We start from the raw sequence: 18,334 nt of genomic DNA, 5'->3' as shown, positions 1-18,334 counted from the left end.
ACCTCTTCTTCAAGATGTAAAGGAAAATAAAACCCCATGAACTTGGTATTTTAAACCAGAAAGATAAAATTATAAAATGCCACAAGAAAAAAAAAAAAGTATGTGAGAATAGTTTTGTAATCTAGGGGTGGGAGGAGACTTTCTAAGCAAGCCAGAACCTGGGTGTCCAGAAAATAATGACAGATTGGATTACATAAAAATTAAATATTTCTGTAAAATATAAGACACGGTAAGCAAAGTAAAAGGTCAAACCACGGACCGGGAGAAATAATTTGCAGCATATATATCAAAGGTTTAAGACCCAGAATATGAGAAGAGCTCTTATAGAACAACAACCAGGGGTGTCTGCGTGGTTTAGCTAGTTAAGCATCCGATTTAGGCTCAGGTCATGATCTCATGGTTCGCGAGTTCAAGCCCCACTGTCAGTACAGAGCCTGCTTCGGATCCTGTCTTCCTCTCTCTCTGCCCCTTCCCTACTTGCACTCTCCCTTTCTAAAATAAATAAATAAATAAAAAAGAACAACCAAAAAGAAAGGAAAAGAAAGAAGGAAGGAAAGGAGGAAGAGGAGACAAAGACTATGAACAGGCTGAAAGAAAGGTATAACCAACTTTTTTTTTTTTTAGTTTAAAAAATTGAAAATTAAATTAACACACAAAAAAGCGAGAGACAGTGAGAACATCATTGCTGCCATGCAGTCTGGGACTCGGTCGAGGACAGGCCTGGACCAACCATGGCGGAGCCCCTTGGGGAGGGGTCTCCCGGGAGCTCTAATGTGGAAGCACCTAAATGCGCAGTGTTCTGCTCGGCCACATAGAGGGTCTTGTCCCCTCGAGTTTAAAAAAAAAGGAACGAGAGTAAAGCAACTTATGAAAGAGTCATGAGTAGGCCACAGCCCTTCTTTAGACCAGCTCCCCCCAGCACAGTCCGCTAATTTACGTATTTGTGTTTTTCATCTTTTTTAAAAAAATGTTTGTTTATTTATTTATTTAGAGAGAAAGCAGGGGAGGGGCAGAGAAGGAAGAACAGAGAGAATCCCAAGCACGCTCCCTGCTGTCAGCACAGAGCCTGATGTGGGGCTCGATCTCATGTACCGTGAGATCATGACCTGAGCGGAAAGCAAGAGTCCGCCACTTAACCGTATGAACCACCCAGGCGCCCCGATTTATGTATCTGTTTTTAAAATCAGTACTTGTCGGGGCGCCGGGGTGCCTCAGTCGGTTGAGGGTCCGACTTCAGCTCAGGTCACGATCTCACACTCTGTGAGTTCGAGCCCCTCGTCGGGCTCTGGGCTGACGGCTCGGAGCCTGGAGCCTGCTTCCGATTCTGTGTCTCCCCCTCTCTCTGCCCCTCCCCTGCTCATGCTCTGTCTCTCTCCGTCTCAAAAACACATTAAAAAACATTGAACAAAAACTTAAAAAAAACTAAAATGAGTACTTCTGGAGGCAGAGTTTAATCCTTTCCATCTTCTTTCAGGGCATGGTTACTGTTTTGTTGGATTTACGTCCTAAAACTCTTCAGCAGGGAGGGCAACATTTTTTTTTTGAAGATTTTATTTTGTTTTGTTTTATTTTATTTATTTATTTTTTAAGTTTCTATTGAAATTCCAGTTAAACACACAGTGCAATATCAGTTTCAAGTGTACAATAGAATGATTCAACACTTGCATCCATCACAAGTGCACCGCTTAACCCCCATCACCTATTTAACCCACCCCCCCACCCATCTCCCCTCTGGTACTCGCCAGTTTGTTCTCTGTAGTTAAGAGCCTGTTTCTTGCTTTGCCTCTCTCTCTTCTTATCCCCCTTTGCTCATTCGTCTTCTTAAATCCCACATATGAGTGAAATCGTATGGCGTTTGTCTTTCTCTGGCAAGATGTGAAGATTTTATTTTGAAGTCATCTCTACACCCACCGTGAGGCTCGAACTTACAACCCTGAGATCAAGAGTCGAGAGCTCCCCCCGACTGAGCCAGGCCAGGTGCCCCAGGGAGGGCCACTTTTAAATCCACCCCCAGAGGCAGAGCCTTCTGAAGAGATACCAATTGTATGTAGCTGCAAAGTAAGGTGACCACAAATTTGGGGCAAAGAGTCCCGCGTGAACTGTAGCATTCGACCGTTTGAAGAAACTTTAATTATGTGATGGATTGCCCAGGCAACACTGGAAGAAAACAAGCCTGAGTGGGACCAGCAGGCTGCTCTGCGGGGGGACCTGTGGGTGTCCTACACCCACACCCGGTGTCCGGACGGCTGGCCAAGCACCGCCACCCGGGTCCCAGCCGAGCCCTCTCTCTGCCCGGGGCAGTCACACGGCACCTCCACCCTCTGGACACTTTCCACCTGGTGCCTTTCTATTTTCTTCAAATACTACCTTCAGGTAATAGGCTGCTTACATCCCACAGTCACAAGTTTGCATGCCATTTTCCCTGCAGCCAATAATGCCCTCAATTTTAGAATAAAAGAATTATTGAAAAATTTTCAAGCTGGCTCTTAGAGCCAACTGCAGTGACCCAGGGGCCCCAGCAGTGGGGGTGTGCCCTGCCGGGTCACAAGGGGATCCCAGCCAGCACACGTGTGAGCAGAGACTCAACGCCTCCAGCCGCCTCGAACCCCTGGCTGGGCCCAGTCCCCCGGTCCCCGGTGCACCCTGCGTGTGCACTCAGACGCTGCCTCCTGACTTTGAAGTCAGGGTTTCACTCTCTTGACGAATACTCATTGCTGAAGGCTACCCTTGCTACTAAAATAACTTTCCATGAAATACTCTTGACTGTAAATGCCCTTATATTATAAGAAATGCTCGTGTTTGTGTGTGGTTACGTCTTGTGTAACTGACTCCACCAGGTTTTCGAGGTGAAAATTGCTCGTTTCTGTCATTTCCAAAACCTGACATTCTTTCACTATAATGTGGCAATTTCTCAGTTCTTTAAACTATTTTTTTCTTTAAGTTCTCATGAATTGGCGGTTCCTGTTTTTCTGAACTGCTTGTCAAAGCCACGGTTGTGTCAGGCTCACGGTCGCCCTTGTTCAATAACTAGGAAACACGGCGAAAAGTCCCCACGGAAAGTGTGACTTCCCCGCCCTCGGGAGCCTCCCTGCTTGCTCCGTAAGTTGTCACTTGGAGGGATGCGTGTGAACATTGGTGGAAGGGAAAGGACTGGGAAGAGACCACGCGGGTGAAAGTTCCGATTGCTGATTGCTGGTGGGGGAGGTCCTCAGAGTGAGGTTAGACGGAGCTCCGCTCACGCGGATTCCGTGGCCGAGAAGCCGGCCCTGCCTGGGGACACGTCGTACGGCCCACCAGAGCATGGATCCCGTCACCTATGAAGATGTTGTGGCTCTTTCTTCTTCTCCCCCCACCCCACCCACCGCCCCCTTTTGAAAAACCTCACGTAAAGACCAAATTCCGCTTTTGGACCTCCGCGTTTTCGCAGTTCAGGAAAAGTTAAAACAAAGTGAGAACGTCCCAGTTGTTTACATAAAGCAGGACCGCCCGGGAACAGGCTGGGCTGGACCTGGGGTGGAAACCGGCTCCCAGCAGCCTCCTTCCGCATCTGGAAGCATGTGCACCGGTTTAGTTTCTTTGAGCTGCTGTAACAAACTACCATAAACTCAAACCACAGAAATGCGTCCAGTAGTTCGGCCGGCAAGAAGCCCGAGCCCTGGCAGGGCCAACACTCCCGCTGAAGGCGCCAGGGAGACAATCGGACCCCAGCCTCCCTCCCAGCTTCCCTGGTTTATGGCAGAACCACTGCAGTCTCTACCTGACATCCTCCGCGTGTGCCCGTCTGTGTCCAAATGTCCCCCTCTTGTAAGGACACCACCCATGTTGGAAAAGGGGCCACCCTCCTCCACGATGAGCTCATCTTTAATTATGTCTACAATGACACCATTTCCAAATAAGGTCTCATTCTGAGTTACTCGGGGCCGGGGGGTGGGGGGGGTGGGTAGGGCTTCAACATGTGAATTTCGGGGAGACACGATTCAGCCCGTAACACACACAGGGCCTTGAATGATGACTCACAGAGTCTGGATCTCTACTCACAGTCTCTGCTATTTCTCCTGCCAGTGTTTCCCCCCAAACTCTCTCCCCTGAAAATAAATTGCCTTCTTAAAAACACATGTGCTTTCTTTTCTGTCAGTGTCGATGTCTACCCTAAGAGTTAAATTAAAGGTTGTTAAAAGGATAGAATTCCATACAGCTCAAAATGCTGCTGCCGGTGGAGACGGTCCTGGTCGGGATGTGCCTCTCAAGGAGGCTACTGGCCAGCCAGTCCTCCGAAAGAAGCGGGGCCGCCCAGACAGGGGCCCAGGGCTGTCTGTCGTGCCTCAGTGCGGACGTCCGGCCCCCCTGGGCTCTGTGCTGTCTTCTGTCTTTCCACCCCGTGGGTGCCCTGAGAGTAAAATCCAGGAAGCCTCCTGGGCCCAGGAGCTGCCGTGAGAAACCAGCTGTGGCTGGGCGGCTGGCTGTCTGGCCTGAACTCTGGCTCCCCAACTTGGTAGCTAAGTGACCACAGGCCCAGCTTCCTCCCTGAAAAATGGAGATCATCACTGAGGGTTACTCCGTGACACTTGGAATAGTGCCTGGCCCAGAGAAGGCGCTGTGAAACGTCAGCCGTGGCCACTTGGGTGCCTCATGGCGTAGTGAGAACACTTGCTGTCACTGGTGAGGGGGGAGGGGAGGGAATTGTTTAAAAGAATTCCGAGATGGATTTTTTTTTTTTCAGCTCTCAATCTCCATCGTCTCCTCTGTGTCTTTTATAAATACAATTTGGTGCCAGGCTGACTGTGGGGACCCGGGACCCTCATGGAACACAGGGCGGCCAAGTCACCACTCACTTTTGGCCCTTGGCTAGTTGCCAGATCGCCACCCCGGGGAATGGGGTCCCAGGCCATTAGAGCGCATCTCAGAGCGCCCACGATGGCCCTCCCCGCTCTGGCCCCCTGGGGCTTTGCTAGGGACAGGAGCTCGAACACGGTGCCTTCCCTGCGTGCCCCCCTGTCCCTCGAATGCCTGGACAAGCGCATGCCTCCCCTCAGGACACTGGAGACGGGGAAGCGTAGCCACCCCACTAGCTCTGAAATTCAGCAGCCCCAAATGCAGGGAACGTACAACCCGGTGTTCTCGAGAACCCAAGAGTGGTTTCACAGTAAAAACGATTGTGCTAGTTTTTATGGAAAGTAGGAAAGAAAAGAAAAAGATTCATTCAACCACTTGCTTGCATTTGCATAAAGAAACTCCGGACAGGTAAACAACGAAGAGAAGGGTTTCAGAGGAGAGGTCAATGGCAACTGAGTACGAGAAGTGGGGCGAGGGCGCGTTTCACCAGACCCCTTCTTAATTACTTTCACTTTTGAACCTTATTCAAGAAATTAATTAAAGCTGGAAACTCTATTCCCTAGTCACTTTTGCGGATTAAAAGAGACATCCATATGACCTCAAAAAGAACCGGCTGAAAGTCGGTGTCACCTTCGATGAGGGCCCTTTTCCAGGTGAGTCCCTCAAGGTGCCCCTGGCGGGAGGGTGCCCCCCCATGACTAATCCCAGGGTTGCCAGCAAGATTCCCTGAGGTCGTGCAAGAGCTGCTCAGGTTCCAAAAAAAAAAAAAAGTCGTCCTCCATTTTGGGAAGGATTTATTTGAACCATCCGCAAAGGCTTTAATCTGGATGCGGTCCTGGGAAATAGAATGCCGCACAAGGCCTGACATCTGGCCCGCTGCGAGGTTCGTGGTGTTTTGGGGGAGGCTGGTGGGAATTCTGGCTCTGCCTTGAGCTGTGCACCCTGAAACTCTCAAGAACTTCAGTCTGCTCGTCTGCAATATGGGCGAATAGTTGCCAGCCCCCGTGGGATGGATATGGGGGTTGAACAAGTTAATGGATAGAAAGCAGCCAGCGTACACGGGGCCTATGGGAGACGCTCCATAAATATTCGTTTCTCCATCCCCTGCTGCTGCCAGGAGGCCCTTTCAAAAGCGAATTGATTTACTACCTATGGTTTAAGCCGCACGGTTAATCTCCCCTAAGTCCTGCACAAGATATAAATTAAAACCTCCAACATGAGAACCAGGGGGCTCCCCTTTTCTACCAGCAGAGCACCAGGTAACTGTAATGATCTTTGGAATCCGTTGGCTCAGAAAGTTCTGGAACTCTCTCTTTCCTGAAACTTGGAGAACAATTTCCATTTGAATAAGAAGTCCGTCTCTTGCCACTGGCCCTTCGTGTTCACAGAGTGGTAGAAAGGAGAGTTGGAAGATTCCAATAATTCTGGCAACCAGAGGGCAAGGGGAGGGGGGCATGAGCTGAGGGGGGCAGCACTTCCTAAAGACAGTGTAACCTGGCCTCTCTCGAGTGATTGCTTCCATTCTGTCCAAGTGCCCCTGGTGACGGACTCAGTCGGTGAACACAGAGCACGTGATACCCACTTTGGGAAGGTGAGACAGTGACTGGGTGGCTCACTTTCTCACCCGGAGCATTCTGGTTTGCAGTCACCTCTTGTGCTGCTGGGTGGCAGTCTGTATTCATTCTGCGTCTCTCCTCTCCCCTCCCCCGAGCAGGCACTTCTGGGGACTTCAAAAGGACCGCCACACAGAGACAGCCACCCATGTGTCAGGCCGGGCTCAGTGGCCTATCTGAAAGACATATCTCACACATATCTGGAATCGAATGCATCCAACCCACAACCCCTGAGGATGTGACTATGCATAACCAACTAAAGCAACAATCCCCCAACAACTGAGCGTTTAAATGTTCTAGATTTAACTGCTGGTGAACTGCTGGTATCCAACAGCAGGCCCCAGGGTTAGCTGTCCTCGCCAAAACCTGCCAGGATTTGAGGAGGGGGGAGGAGGGAACGAGACAGAAAGAGGTAAGGCTACCCAACAGGAGAAGTCTGGCTGAGTGTCTAAATGATCAGTACCTGCCCCGTTTGTCAACGGGGTCCCATCACACATTTGATTACATGACGTGTTTCGCCACCTATCGTCAGCATCGGTGAAACCTTGCACAGCAAGGTGAGCTGTCCGTGAGGTGCCCCAGAATGGCAACCTTGAAGACAGTCGCTAGTGGAGTGCCGCCCTTCTCTGCTCTTGGTCTACACGGATCCAAACAGTCTTCTGGAGAAGACGTAAGAGAAACAGCTCTCTAACTTGCAGATGACGTAAAGCTTCACATTTCATGTTAGAGACTCTATGGGCCAATTCTAGAAGATTCAACCAAGGATAATGTAAAGTTCTACTTGGGCTAAAAAATAAATTAAGAGACCAACAAAGAAGTCAGTACCCAAGTGCAAAACGAGGGAGATGTGGCTTTGCACACGCCCCACACAAAGAGGCAGGGAGGCAAGCCGACTACAAGTGCAGTGTGGGGGCTGATGGATGGGTTGGCCCCAAACCTCAGCCTAGCATCCAGGACAAGGGCGGTCATTGTACTCATCTGAGGGCGGGACGCCAAACACTGCCGTCTGTGACCAGAAGGGCAGCACGGGGTCAAGGTTGCCGAACACCTCAGCGCACACATTCAGGAACCTCGGAAAGAAGGGAGAGCTTGAACACAGCGGTGACCGCCACACAGCTGGAAGGGCTCATCGTGGAAGAAGCCAGCCGGGGCTCGTGGTATTATTCAGCTGTTTCTGGGACAGAATAATTGCTCAGTGAATGTTACCGAATGTGCTGAATTAGGACCACGGATATGACCGAATGGCTTCAGGGGGGCAGAGTGAGGTCCAAAATGTGGAAATACCAGAAAACAAGCTTTGGATTATTTATGGAATATCTTCTCAGTGGGTGCTTTGCAGGGATGGGCCGGGCTGTCTCCGGAAGGAAAGAAGGGGTTTTAGTGTAGATTAAATGGCCCCTCTTGGGGCTCACATAGAGGGACTGCTGTGGTGAGCAGCACCCTTTGACTCTGGAGAACTCCTGATGAACAGTGAAGAGTGTCTTGTTAGTGATGGTGGCTCCAAGTTGGGTTGTCGAGCACTCGCCATGGTGGGTCACCTCACCACCCTCCACAGACCATCAGAGACGCTTGGGGACTCACTTGTGGTCACACAGCTAGCCAGGGGGAGCCAGGGACCTACCCTAGCTGCCCTATCCATGCAGAGAAAACAAAGCAACACGAAAATGCACAAACTGACCCCTTTCAGATCTTCACTCAAACGGAGGGACCCTTCGAGGGACCCTCAGAGAACCCCCCCATACATGAGGGGCCCGTGGCCTATACCAGCTGCACCTCCCTCCAGCAGCCCTTCTAGCAACCACATTTGCTCATCCCCTGCCTCCATAGGTCTCAATACACACTCGATGAGTACTGAAGGCCTGGACAATCGAATCAGTCTCCCGAGCTCTAAGATAATACAGCTCATGCTGCCCGGGGCCTGGAGAAAATGAAACATGGAGGCAGGATGATGGGATTCCCCGGATGCCCGAGTTGGAGTGGCTGGACCACTGCTGGGTGGAGATCCGGGGCCCAGAGAAAGGTGTCTCTGGTCAGGAACAAACAGCAAAAAGGCAGCAATTCCAACAACAACAGCTCCTGCTGTAGCACCTGCTGTGGGCAGCACTTTGCTAAGACTTCTTCAGGCACTGACCCCTTTCATCCTCACAACAGCCCTCTGTGGCAATGACTCCTATATTCCCATTTCACAGGTTAAGAGACTGAGGCCGGCAGGCATGGGCGCTGGGCCGCGAGAAGCTGGCGGAGCTGAGCTGGCTTCATCCGGGTGGCTCGTGGCCGCCCCACTGACAGATGGTCCGTGGAATAGAACACACAGCACCGTGCCTGGGGGAGTGGCCGGAAGCAAAGTCCTGGAATTTGGGGGTGACTTCAGGGGCACCGTGGGGGAGCATCACTTTGCTGTGCTGTGATGCTGCAGTGGAACAGGGCAGAGGGGAGGAGGGGCACGGGCCTGGGGCCTGAGTGTGCGATCTTCCGCCCATTCACCGTATCTCCCGGCTGCTTGTGTGTTTCCTGTCTGTCGTGGCTGAATATGGGCTGATCCTTCTCCCTTAAAAAGCCGAAAGAGTCAAAAGACACGTCTTGGGGACTTGCAGAACGACAGTGACAGGAACCAAGCCTGAGGCTTCCCTTAGGCCACTCTGGTCAGTCCCTGGAACAGCTCCACGCAGCAAAAATGAGGATGCGTGTCCCCAGACAGGAATGTGCAGGGTCAAGTACCACAAGCCGGGCCCGTCTGTGGTGTGGGCCTCAGGTGAGGCCTGAAGAAACCATCAACACAACTAGCAGAAATGCTCTAGATATCAGGTGCCGAACCTGGGCTACCTGCTGGGCAGGTCATTCTTCTGGGCCACTGGAGACCTGGAAGGCCCAACTCAGGTTTTATGCCCAGAAGGGGGGGGCAAGGCTTGCCCTAGTGGCACTGGTGGCCCCCTACCTGCCTGGCCCATAGTTCCTGGCCCAGAAGCTCTCCACCTCGCTGAGGACTGACTGAGAGCCAGACTCAACCTCACCCCTTCACACCAGTACCACATCCGTCCTCAGGGCGATGGCCCATCTTTCAAAGCTGCCCAGATCAGGAAAACATGCTCTAGATTTGGGCTTTCCAATATGGCAGCCACTAGCCACATGTGGCCATTTGGGCATTGAAATCTGAAACTAATCAAAATAAAATAGAAGTCTAGGTCCAATTCCTCAGTCGCGTTGGCCCCTTTGCAAGTGCTCAGTAGCCGCACGTGGTGGCTTGTGGCTACATGTGAACACTGATCTAGAACATTCCATCATCACAGAAAGTTCGGTTGGACAGTGCTGTTCCCTGGTCCTTCGAGGGTGCCCTGCCGTCACTGTTCTTTCTTACCAACCCCCCCCCCACACCAAGATGGGGGGCTCCAAGTTACGAGAGGCCCAGCAGCAGTTAGCGGACAGGACGAGGCATGTAGAGGGGGGCCCCCCACCGGATACTCCTCAGCTGCACGGGCTGGGAGCTCACACCATGGTCAGGAAAGCAGGGGCACGTTTCCAGAAAGGGCCCAAATTCAGGGACAGACAACTGGGTCGTGCGGGCCCCTCCAGCTGGAGCAGGGGCCCCCAACCAACTCCGCAGCCCCACAGGTGCTGGGTCTTAGGTGTCGAGTGGGAATCGTGGTGACCACCTTGGATCGCAGATTGCCCCGCTCCGGTTTTCTGGCACCTCACAGCCCTGAGGCTGTGTGAGGATGCCAGGAGCATTGGGACAGAGATCCCCAAGAATGACCAAATCTGAATGTGCCCTCAGCCAGGTTGAGGGGGTAACATAGCAGCAGCATGAGTGCAAAGCAGATCTGATATAATGTGGAGACTTCAGGAATAAGGGAGTGTTAGATTTTTGATATCTTAGCCCTGTAGACCGAAATTCCTCCCACTGAACAGGACAACTGGACACGCAGAACAATTATAGGGGAGATGAGGGACGACGGGAAAGGTGGCACAGGAAGGACATATCTGCTCTGAAAATCCTCAGTATCATATCCAGAGGTGACAGGAGTGTCGTGGCCGCTGAGGCTCATCAAGACCCCAGGAGAAGCCGGGCGCACCTGCCGTCTGCAGAGAGGTTGCACGCCATCCAGAGGCGCCCCTCCAGGGACCAGCCCCCTGCTCCCTTCTCTGGAGGCCCTCCTGTGGTTGCCCTCTGCCCTCCCGGGGCCACCCTCAGCATAATACTCTTGCAAATCAAATGTTTCCGTTTATTTCAAAGTCAGAAGAAAAACCTGAACATAGTGAATATGAATACATAACAATGAATCCCGTTTGCATGACATTTATCTTTATACCAAGACGGTCATCGTATGTTCTCACATGAGGAAGGGGCCACTAAAGTCCATAACCCGGGGATGCAGCCCTGAGTCCTTCCTCATTCCTTATACCAGAGGCAAAAAAGACAGCTCCATACAAAGGGAACTGGCACCCCATAGACCCTCCTGGTTGACCTACAGATTGAATTTCAGCAGTGATTTCTCATACCTCCCTCTGCATCATGCAGGTAAACCCGCTCCAAAAATAGTTACATCTCCAGGCAAAGCCCTGTGACTATCTGCCTGCTCTGCCGTCGTTAGCACTGGCTTGCTTTCTCCAAGTTGTCTTCTGACTTCAAGGAGGCTGCTGGAGGTCCAGCCATCACCTCTGCATTCCACACAGGAGGCCAGAGGGAAGTGGGGGACAAAACGTTAAGCCTCTTAAATGCCAGGCTCCTTTAAGGAGCTTTCCTAAAATCCCCACTACCCACCGCAGCCTGTGTGTTTCATTGGCCCGTCCATCTGTCTGTCTGTAAAGGAGCTGGAGGAGGAAAATGGAGGCACGGAGTAAGGCTCTGGGACGGCGCCAAGCAAAACACAGGAGGGGACTTGGTCCGAGGTAGAATTAAGCAGACGCCCCTTACCGAAAAATCCATCTTGTTCTCAGGCATCCTCGTGGCCCTGGTTGTGCCACCAGATAACGGGGTCGTGTGGAGCAGAGGGTGTGACAGGCTCACCTTCTCTGGCCTTCGCGCAGGTTGAATTATGTGAATACACTGCGTGTCCTTGGAACCGAAACTTTTCTACTTGGGCCATTCTGCTCTTTGCTGGACCGCTGCCGAAGCTTTGAAGCCCAGTCTGGATGAAGCCCCGTCTGTATCCTCGGGGCTGGAAGGGCGTGGTCCTGACTCAGGAGCTGACTCTGGAAAAGCTGGCTGTGAGGGAGGGGGTGAGTCATGAACCCAGACATAGCTGAGATTCCTGGTTATGTGCTCTGTGGGGGAAAGAACGCTCAGCTTGGACTGAGTTCCCTCCAGGCAGGAGGTGCTGCGAGACGTGAGGGCGCCCCACCTCCCTGCGCCCTTCCGCTGGGGCACTGACAGCAACCTGACATTATTGGGCTCATGTCTATTTCACCAGAAAGACAAATGGGAAAGACCTGGTCTGCCCGCTTCACCTCCGCATCCCTGGGTCAAAGAACCAGACTGCTGGGTTCAAAGCCAAGCTCCATTCCTTACTAACGGTGTAATCTTGCCATCACCCCTAACCCTTCCGTGTCCCAGATTCCTCGTCTGCTTGATGGGGACAATAATGGTGATCTGCCACACACAGGTCTGTGCGAACTTAAGTAAGGTCATATTTGCAAAGCATCCAGAACAGCGCCCGGCACCGAGCAAGCACTCAGGAAACAAAGCAGTGTTCGAGTTATCTTTATTTTATTGGGGAAATGGTAAATATTTGCTAATGCAGGCATGAAAAGAAAGCTTATGTGACTCTAATACAAAAAGCAAGCGGTTTCTGTCCCGTTGAATGCCCCGCTCCAAGTTGTTCGGGGCTCTTGAAGCCAGTCTCCTCCTGATAGTTCTGATGAGCCCAATGTGGTTATTTCACAAAGTAGACCCTGGTCCCAGAGGAGCTAAATGACGTAAAGCATAAATCTAGCTGTCTTCTGGCGTACTTCTGTTGTGGAGACTGCTTGTTGTCTGTCCTATATCCATTCTCCTTTACTTCCTGTGTTGTCAACAACCCTTACGTTGTCAGGGGCAGCAATGTTCCCAATTAAAAAGCTATATTCCTCTGGCTGCCGTACAGAAACAGTGGCCAATAAAAGATGTAGGCAGAAAGGGTTAGTTGGGGGTTCTGGGAAAGCTCTTTAAAGGAGCCTGATGTCTAGAATGCTTAGCTTTTTATCCCTCCACTTTCCTCTTTCCTCCTATGTGGAATGCAGAGGCGATGGCTGGAGCTCCAGCAGCCATATTAAAACCAAGTGATAACTTTGAGGAAGGAAGTCGATGCTAATGATAACAGAAAAGAGAGATGAATGAACTAGCTGCCCGTTGACCATCACCCTGAGCAGCCTGCTTCCAATCTTTTTCTGTCTGAGAGAAAGCAAGCTTGACACTTGCTGGAGCCACTGTTATTTTGTAAAGTTTTCCTTTATATCTGTCTACATTGGTAGAAACCCATGCATCCCTCTCACACTCTATGAAAGATTTGTCCAGGGAGAACAGCTAAAGTGATGCATTTCTGCCATTGCTAAAAATTCCAATATTATAAGTATGATAAATTTTTGAAAGGACAGCATGGAGGGAAAGGCTAAAGGCCTCTGGGGCAGAAGCCCTCAGTTGCAGGGTAATCAATCCTAAATGCAAAAGTTAAGCAGGAGAACCGAAATGGATAAGATTTGCCATCACCATTAGCTTTTTTGATTATAAAAAATGCAATAAAACCAGATGGTTCTTCTTCTTCTTCTTCTTCTTCTTCTTCTTCTTCTTCTTCTTTTTTTTTTAATCAGAGGAGTCATCAAGCCTCCCAACCTCTCCTCCTTCCGGTGGACCCAACTTCCTTCTGATCCTCTGTTGGCTTCTCCCTGCCTGAGCTCTGTGGTCTAACCAGAACCCTCTTGAAGTTGTGAGGAACCCAAGCTCTGCCCCAAAGCACTGGGCCCGGCACACGACTCACACCACTCCCCTGCCAACCACGCTGTGAACAAAAAGGGGCTTCTGGATTTTGGCACAGGTAACCGCTGTGGGAGAAAACCACCCACAAAGTGGCACCGTTTCTAACTGAGACAGCCATGCTCAGCAGCCAAAGCCTAAACTCTCAGAAAAGAGATGTCTAAAGCACCCGATGCCTGACTTTGCAATACCACAGAGGGCTGATTGAGCAAGGCGACCCATGTGGTCCCTTCTCTCGGACCCCTGAAGAATGAGCGTAAAGATTTGGCTTCTGGGGCACCGCGTGATCTTGGATATCTTCAGAATTGGCAAGGAAAGGCCATATTATGCTCACCCTGGTTTTAGTTTTAAGTGTACCTTACTTAATGTTTTCAATATGAGTCACCTCCATATACTGCGATGATTTTCAAATCACCAGAAGTTGCCTGCAGCTCATTTTAGACAGGAAGCATGAGGACAGCATCCAGCTGCTTCCACCCTGGAAGCAGGTCTGAGGCCAGTGGTCCTGGATTTTCTGGCCTGCGGCCCCAGTCTGCTGGATTACAGACAGCGCCCTCTTGGCCCCCTGCGTCTCCTGACTCTCCTCTCCTGATGGAGACGAAGACCCCCCCCCCGCCCCCGTCAGCCACGTACATCTTGAAGCAGCCACTCCGTCTGATACACCTGCCTGGGACTCCCGTACCTGGAATAGGTTGAGCAACTGGCCATCCTTCCTGTCGTCCAGGGTGGGTACGTGTGCGCGTTGGGGGCAGGGGGTTAAAGGAAATGCACAGAAAGTTACTACCATGTGGTTGGGCTGAAGGAAGGGGGAGCTGCTCTCATCGCGAGAATGTTACCGATAAAAACGATGGTGGTCATAGCAGTGAGGATAGTGACAACATCTAGAACCCCGGGTTTTCCTGGAGAGACCCCTGAAGCACCCTCCGTTTACCAAATCAATAAAGGTCTTACAAATCAGAGCAGGACACAGATGAGATCTCACTCCAGGAGCACGAAAGCCAATTCTTTATGGCTATCCCCAGGGCCCGGGGCCCAGGTAGACGTAGAAAGGTGTCTGAGCGCAGGTCTGAATCAGTGGATATGTACTCAGCAGCTGCCGAGTCCCCTTGTAACTTGCGTGCTAAGCATCACCGATCTTTCCAAGGCCCCAAGAGGCTGGTCGTCTCATTAACCCCATTTCACAAATGAGGATGGTGAGACCCCAAGAAGTTCAGCAGCTTGTCCAGCGTGACGGTGAGCTCTCCGTACATCCATCAATGGCTAGTGGGGACACCCGTCAGGGACCGTGAAAACCTCCTGGAGGGAGGTAACCAGAGCCCAGGCTGGGGTGCTGCCGAAGGGTGCGGGGTGGTCGACAGGGCCGGCCAGCGATAGGCCAGTCTCTAAGCTGAGGGAGCCATGGCCACAGGGCACTGGGCAATTTCCAAATGTCATCAAATTGTCAGCATTTTCTTTTTGCAGTAGGTGTCCTTTTAAAATAGATCTGCCCAGTTTCTATCTTTCTTTTCTTACTTTCTTTTCTTACTCCCTGCCTGCACCCTCACTTAGAATCAGCATCTTTTGGTAGTCGGAAAATATGACAAAGCAGCAAATCGTATTAATGAACGCTCTGTTTTCAGACCTGCCCGTGGCCTTATTTCTGGCCTTTTTTACATGACTCTCCTGATTATCAGAGTGATCATATCAGTTCACCGCGGGCTTATATCTCCTTCCCAACAGCGTTTATCCAGGAGGATTAAGACACGGGAGCCGGTGATAAACACCCGTCTGATACCTGGCATGTTCTCTGAAACGGGGACAAGAGGAAGTGCTAGTGTGGACAAACCACTGAGGCACGGCCTAGGGCATTTCGCCTTTTTGGGCTCTGCTCTCCATGAAGATGGCATTTCTCTGAGCACTTACAGAGATTACTCATCGAGAGAGACAGAGTGGGCTGGGATCCCACCTCGGAAATCCCTGCTGTGTGCCTTGCTGAGGTCCTGAGTTTCGAGAGTCTCACCCTTGCCACCGAGGACACTGAAATCACGGGATCTTGCCTGGAAAAGTCACTGCTCAGGGGCCACAAGCCCAGATACCTTCAGAGTCCAGGTAAGGAGGGAAGCCAGTAGAGCTAACATCGATGGGGTTCCTTCGGTGTCCAGGCCCTGTTGGAAGCAAGCACTGGACAGATGCTACCTCTCCGAGCCCTCCCAGCAGCCTCTGAATGTCATGGTCCAGAAGCCCAAGGCTTCCAAGCCCAGGCCATCAGAGCCTTGCCACATTAGGGTTCACGGGGCCTGCGTTCTAACCAACAGGGGGTCTCACCAGAGTCAGCTGAATACAAAGACCCAATCCTGGACGGGCGAACAGAATTTGATGGGGGGCGGGGGTGGGCTCACACAGGACTGCATTTGGCCTTTGAGCCGCCCACCTGCAACCCCAGTTATTAAAAAATTTTGTTTTCCTTAACACAGTTCTCAGTTTACAGATAAAAAGAGTAAGATTCAAGGGAGATTTTCTTCCTCGGAATCCTACTCTCTGATTTTAAGGTGACGCGCCCTTCCTTCCCCCCCCCCCCCCCCCCCCGCTATGTGTCACCTGCAGAATGCCAGCTTTGAAGCTCAAGCAGGGACCCGCTCCCTGCGCCACTCGGTCCCCCAGCAAGTGTGATGTCACGCGACCACAGAGGCAGCTTTTAACCCTGGGCTGTCCCAGCCCTTCACAAGCTCTGGATTTTTAACTTAACAAATTGTATGCTCAACCAGTTCTGTCAAGGCAGACGCTAAAAAGGATCATCCAAAGGGGAGGGTCTCAGCACAGGGACCTGTTAGCAAAGGGGCCTCGCAGGGGCACAAGGAAGGGCTGGGACTAAAGCTGGGAGGGGGTGGGGGTCACAGAACAGGGAACGCACCCAAAGCCGATTCTAACCACAGACCAAACAGCCCAAACGTCCTGGAGGGGCCAGCCAGCCACCGTGCTGTGCCCGGGGGGCAGATCGCATGTGCTCTTTGAGGTGCTCCAATTTTAGCAATTGGTGCTGACTCATTATTAACCCAGAAAGCCCACACACTCAAATGACCCTACTGAAAAAGCTCCCTGTCACCCCCTGCTTACTGATGTGCAGTTTTTTTAAGCAAATTCAAAAAATGTTTATCACAGGGTATTTATGACATTTTAACCGTTTCATTTACAGTAACTAGAATGACATTTAAAAAAAAAAAGTTTCCTGTAGTTTCCTTGACTGTAAGGCTAAGTCTCATCAGAATAGTAACAGGCTGAGAAACGCATATCAAGGTCGTATCAGGCCTCAAGGGCTCAACTATCCAATCCTCACCCACTGCCCCAGGCCCCCAGGCCCCCCAGGCCCCCAGCCCACCAGCCCCCAGCCCCCAGCACATTTTCTTTCTGATTTTTACCACAGTTAGTGATATTCAGTCACGAGCAAAAGGAAAAGGCATAAACTACGTTCCCAGAATCAGTCATACACCCATAGAGAGGGAAGCCAGAATTCTGCCTCTCTATAGTATTTCTTGCACTAGAAACTGGGCGGCTCAGATCATGCAGCCAGAAATGTCTCAGGGGGCTGTCTTCCTTCACCTCGGAGAAGCAGAAGCTGGCCCAGCCTCGGCAGCCCTGGGTTAACACAGGTTCACCCACCTCTCTCTCTGAACTTCCCTAGGGCTCCAGAGGGGAGTCTGGAACAGCTTAGTTTCCAAGCAAGCATCACAGTCTATTCCAAGACAGCGTAACATGCGACGAATAGCTACACGCTCCCAATTAATGACTGAGACAAACAGCCTAAAATACAGTCGTCCTGGGGGTGGGGGCAGAAGAAGCAACTTTTCTAAAATTATGGATCCTCGAAGTCTCGAATGCGGTGTCCCTTCCAAGAGGGCAGTGCTTTAACCCAGCCGAGCCTCTGAGGCAGACTATAGAAATGATTGTAAAAATGACAGAAACCTACTCACCGGGGAGAAGCAGCTGGCTCCACCTTCCCAGGGCCCCGGGGCCGTGAAGAACTTAAGCCCACACTGGCTCAGGCACAGCCGGCCTGGAATATCAGTGCGCAACTTAGAAAGCTTCTAGCATGCAGTCACTGGCTTCCCTCCATTCCCAGTGGTGTCCCCATGACTGAGACCAAAGAGGAAAAAAAAAGGGGGGGGGGAGAGAGAGAGAGGGGAGAGAGAGAGAGAGAGAGAGAGAAAGAAAAAAGGAAAAAAAAAAGAAGAAGAAAAAGAAAAAGAAAAAAAAAGGGCGCACACCTCAGTCTTCATTCTCATTGGAACAAGATGACTCACGCTGACTCACAGCCACCACTTCCTCTCCGACATTCTCTTCATACTTGCGAGCTGGGCTGGTCCCGTTCCCAGGGTCTCTGCAGGCCTTCCTGGAAGAACAGCCTTCTGCCCCTGGCAAAGTGACCCAAACGCTGACCTCACATGGAGCACCCCCCCCCCCCCCCCCCGTCCCCCACCCCCTCGCCAGCACGGGGGCGGGAGCACCGACCCAGGGGAAATGCTTTTTATTTAGGAGATTTGAGCCACAGGAAAAATAAAATGCACGAATCTCATGTGCATTTGAATTTCAAATACACGCTGAAACGTTGTCCCGGGTTGCACGGCCCAAAGGAACCTCTTCCTCTTTTTCAGGGCATTTCAGGGAAGGGAGAAGAAAGGAATATTGTCTTACTCTTTTAAGGAGGTTGGGTTTACTTCACCCTGGCAAGGCTGACCTCAGTGCATGTTTCCTTCTGCAGTTCTTCCTCTGACATAGCAGATCATGGGATCTCAAATCGTGATCTCCCCCAAGCTGTTTATCAGGAGGGTGTGTGTTCTGCTTTTCGGATTAAGGGACTCACCAAACCTTTTCTATCCATCTTGCAGACTTCCAGCGTTCGCCAGACGCAAATATGAAAACCCCAAGAAATGAAAGGACGGTGCAACAATCAACTTTTCAAAAGCTG

At 51.3% G+C, this 18,334-nt stretch overlaps 1 long non-coding RNA gene across 5 annotated transcripts in view; it reads right to left on the bottom strand.

Moving 5' to 3' along the window:
• Nucleotides 1-18,125, bottom strand: part of LOC125162052 (uncharacterized) — a 157,213-nt gene extending 139,088 nt beyond the window's left edge. Inside the window, exons 1-3 of one of the 5 annotated variants that reach the window (XR_007150880.1) lie at nt 18,061-18,125; nt 17,634-17,780; nt 17,340-17,422 (exon numbers count right to left, since the gene is read on the bottom strand). This is a non-coding gene — a long non-coding RNA (uncharacterized LOC125162052). The other 4 variants (XR_007150877.1, XR_007150878.1, XR_007150876.1 and 1 more) reach the window with 4 other exon arrangements.
• Between the last annotated feature and the right edge of the window lie 209 nt (nt 18,126-18,334).

This window comes from Prionailurus viverrinus, chromosome A3 (genome assembly GCF_022837055.1).
Source record: "Prionailurus viverrinus isolate Anna chromosome A3, UM_Priviv_1.0, whole genome shotgun sequence".
Lineage (NCBI taxonomy): Eukaryota > Metazoa > Chordata > Mammalia > Carnivora > Felidae > Prionailurus > Prionailurus viverrinus.
The sequence above is the reverse complement of the archived record's forward strand: the minus strand, read 5'-3'. Positions and strand labels throughout refer to the sequence as shown.